Genomic DNA, 4,752 nt, shown 5'->3' with positions numbered 1-4,752 from the left:
ATGGTCTGGTATTCCCATCTCTTTCAGAATTTTCCACAGTTTATTGTGATCCACACAGTCAAAGGCTTTTACAGAGTCAATAAAGGAGAAAGAGATGTTTTTATGGAACTCTCTTGCTTTTTCCATGATCCAGTGTGTGTTGGCAATTTGATCACTCATTCCTCTGACTTTACTAAAACCATCTTGAACATCAGGAAGTTTATGGTTCACATATTGCTGAAGCCTGGCTTGGAGAATTTTGAGCATTACTTTACTAGTGTGTGAGATGAGTCCAATTGTGTGGTAGCTTGAGCATTCTTTGGCATTGCCTTTCTTTGGGATTGGAATGAAAACTGACCTTTTCCAGTCCTGTGGCCACTGCTGAGTTTTCCAAATTTGCTGGCATATTGAGTGCAGCACATTCACAGCATCATCTTTCAGGATTTGGAATATCTCAACTGGAATTCCATCACCTCCACCAGGTTTGTTCTTAGTGATGCTTTCTAAAGTCCACTTGACTTCACATTCCAGGATGTTTGGCTCTAGGTCAGTGATCACACCATCATGATTATCTGGGTCGTGAAGATTTTTTTGTACAGTTCTTCTGTGTATTCTTGCCATCTCTTCTTAATATCTTCTGCTTCTGTTATGTCCATACCATTTCTGTCCTTTATTGAGCCCATCTTTGCATGAAATGTTCCTTTGGTATCTCTGATTTTCTTGAAGAGATCCCTAGTCTTTCCCATTCTGTTGTTTTCCTCTATTTTGTTGCATTGATTGCTGAAGAAGGCTTTCTTATCTCTTCTTGCTATTCGTTGGAACTCTGCATTCAGATGCTTATATCTTTCCTTTTCTCCTTTGCTTTTCGCTTCTCTGCTATTCACAGCTATTTGTAAGGCCTCCCCAGACAGCCATTTTGCTTTTTTGCATTTCTTTTCCATCGGGATGGTCTTGATCCCTGTTTCCTCTGCAATGTCACAAACCTCAGTCCATAGTTCATCAGGCACTCTATCTATCAGATCTAGGCCCTTAAATCTATTTCTCACTTGCACTGTATAATCATAAGGGATTTGATTTAGGTCATACCTGAGTGGTCTAGTAGTTTTCCTTACTTTCTTCATTTAAGTCTGAATTTGGCAATAAGGAGTTCATGGTCTGAGCCACAGTCAGCTCCTGGCCTTGTTTTTGTTGACTGTATAGAGCTTCTCCATCTTTGGCTGCAAAGAATATAATCAATTTGATTTTTGTGTTGACCATCTGGTGATGTCCATGTATAGAGTCTTCTCTTGTGTTGTTGGAATGGGGTGTTTGTTATGACCAGTGCATTTTCTTGGCAAAACTCTATTAGTCTTTGCCCTGCTTCATTCCGTATTCCAAGGCCAAATTTGCCTGTTGCTCCAGGTGTTTCTTGACTTCCTACTTTTGCATTCCCATCCCCTATAATAAAAAGGACATCTTTTTTTTTTTGGTGTTAGTTCTAAAAGGTCTTGTAGGTCTTCATAGAACCGTTCAACTTCAGCTTCTTCAGTGTTACTGGTTGGGGCATAGACTTGGATTACCGTGATACTGAATGGTTTGCCTTGGAAATGAACAGAGATCATTCTGTCATTTTTGAGATTACATCCAGGTACTGCATTTCAGACTCTTTTGTTGACCATGATGGCTACTCCATTTATTCTGAGGGATTCCTGCCCACAGTAGTAGATATAATGGTCATCTGAGTTAAATTCACCCATTCCAGTCCATTTCAGTTTGCTGATTCCTAGAATGTCCAGATTCACTCTTGCCATCTCTTCTTTGACCACTTCCAATTTGCCTTGATTCATGGACCTGACATTCCATGTTCCTATGCATGTATCTGTAGAAGGCACTAATTCCCAAAGATACATGTGCCCAATGTTCATAGCAGTGTTATTTATATTAAAACAGTTTAGACATGGAAGCAATCTATATGTCCACTGACAATAAATATATACAGAAGAAATTGTACATGTATACAATGGAATGCTACTCAGTTATTTAAAAAATGAAATAATGCCATTTTCAGCAACATGAATGGACCTATAGATTATTGTACTAGGTGAAGTAAGTAAGAGAAAGGCACATATCATATGATATTATTTATTTGTAAAGTCTAAAAATTGATACAAATTAACTTATTTACAATACAGACTCACAGACATAGAAGACAAACTTATGATTACTAAAGGGGAAAGGTAGGCAGAAATGAATTTGGAATTGAAAGATACACACTACTCTATATAAAATTAGTAAACAACAAGGACTGACTGTAAAGCACAGGGGACTGTATTCAATGTCTTGCAACAACTAATAATGGAAACAAATCTGTAAAACTATACATATATCTATGTATGTGTATATCTACATCTCTTTGCTGTATGCCTGAAACATTGTGAATCAATTACACTTCAGTTCAGTTCAGTCACTCAGTCGCGTCTGACTCTTTGCGACCCCATGAATCTCATCACGCCAGGCCTCCCTGTCCATCACCAACTCCTGGAGTTCACTCAAACTCATGTCCATCGAGCCATCTCATCCTCTGTTGTCCCTTTTTCCTCCTGCCCCCAATCCCTCCCAGCACACTTCATTAAAAAACAAAAACAACAACAACAAAATGAGGTATTGTTACAGATCCTTCATGATTTACTATGGGAGTACATCCCAGTAAACTGATCATAAACTGAAAATGCAAAAAATAAAAAAAAAATAAAAATTATACATCTTAGCTACTCAAAATCATTGCTTAATCGATGATTAAATCACACTCACAACCCTGATATTAGCTTGCTGCTGTGTTGTTTAGTCACTAAGTTGTGTCCGATTCTTTGCAACCCTGTGGACTATAGCCCACCAGGCTCCTCTGTCATGGGGTTTTCCAGAAAGAATACTGGATTGGGTTGTCATTTCCTCCTCCAGGGGATCTTCCCAACCCAGGGATAGAACCCACATTTCCTGCATTGGCAAGCAGATTCTTTATCACTGAGCCACCAAAATCATCTAATACAGAGTCAATTTTATATTAAATTGTTGAATTTCTCATAGTTGATTGAATACTTTAAGTGAAAACAGAATGGTTTTATGGGTACAAAATGTAAGTGTATTTTTTGTTTGACTTGTGATCCTATGACTGACTGGGAAGAACAGCTCCCTGCCTCTGTTAAGGATCATGAAAGAGTATCATATCACTTATCACTAGCCCAGAAAAAGATCAAAATTTAAGGAACAGTTTCCAGTGAATGTGTATCACTTTTGTGCCATCATAAATTTGAAAATTTTTAAATCAAGCCATTGTAAGTCAAGGACCATCTGTAAATTGCCAAAGTCCAAATCTCAAACAACACCAAATTCTGGCACAGATGTGGTGCATCAAGAGGTCTCAGTCATTGCTGATGGGAATGCAAAATGGCATAGCCACTTCAAAAGATAATTTGGAACTTTGTATCAAAACTAAACATATTCTCATCATACAACCCAGCAATCATGCTTCTTGATATTTATCCAAAGGAGTTGAAAACTTATGTCCACATAAAAACCTGCACATGGATGTATATAGCCCCTTTATTCATAATTGCCCAAAGTTGGAATTAACCAAGATGTCCTCCATAGATAAACAGATAAATAAACCATGGTACATTAAGAAAAAGAAATATTATTCAGAGCTAAAAAGAAACAAGCTCTCAAGCCATGAAAAGAACATTAAACACATATTATTATGTGAAAAAGACAGTCCGGAAAGACGATATACTGTTTCCAACTATATGACATTCTGGAAAAGGCAGACTATGGACTAAATAACAGATCAGTGGTTGCCAAGGGTTGGGTGGAAGAAGGGATGAATAGGTGGCACGTGAAGGAGTTTTAGGGCATGAAACTATTCTGTATAATATGTAATGATGATTATATGTCATATATCATACTCATAGCATATACATCATTAAGAGTGAACTGTAACAAACTTTAGCATTTGAGTGATTATGGTATGTCCATATAGGTTCATAGGTTCACTGATTTTAATAAATCATTGTGATGATGGATATAAGTAGGGCAATCAAGCCTGTGTGGTGACAGGAAGTGTATGTGAACTTTGTTCTATTCACTCAATTTTCTGTTTCTAATAATGCTCTACGTTCAGGTCAGTTCAGTCACTCAGTTGTGTCTGACTCTTTGCAACCCAATGAATTGCAGCACTCCAGGCCTCCCTGTCCATCACCAACTCCCAGAGTTCACCCAAACTCATGTCCATCTAGTTGGTGATCCCATCCAGTCATCTCATCCTCTGTCTTCTCCTCCTGCCTTCTCCTCCTGCCTCCAATCCCTCCCAGCATCAGAGTCTTTTCCAATGAGTCAACTCTTCGCATGAGGTGGCCAAAGTATTGGAGTTTCAGCTTTAGCATCAGTCCTTCCAAAGAACACCCAGGACTGATCTCCTTTAGAATGGACTGGTTGGTTCTCCTTGCAGTCCAAGGGACTCTCAAGAGTCTTCTCCAACACCACAGTTCAAAACCATCAATTCTTTGGCACTCAGCTTTCTTCACAGTCCAACTCTCATATCCATTCATAACTACTGGAAAAACCATAGCCTTGACTAGATGGACCTTTGTTGGCAAAGTAATGTCTCTGCTTTTGAATATGCTATCTAGGTTGGTCATAACTTTCCTTCCAAGGAGTAAGCATCTTTTAATTTCATGGCTGCAGTCACCATCTGCAGTGATTTTGGAGTCCCAAAAAATAAAGTCTGACACTGTTTCCACT

The sequence above is a fragment of the Bison bison genome, unplaced genomic scaffold (genome assembly GCF_000754665.1).
Source record: "Bison bison bison isolate TAMUID 2011002044 unplaced genomic scaffold, Bison_UMD1.0 scf7180017864121, whole genome shotgun sequence".
In the NCBI taxonomy this organism is placed as follows: domain Eukaryota; kingdom Metazoa; phylum Chordata; class Mammalia; order Artiodactyla; family Bovidae; genus Bison; species Bison bison.
Note: the sequence above shows the minus strand (reverse complement) of the source record.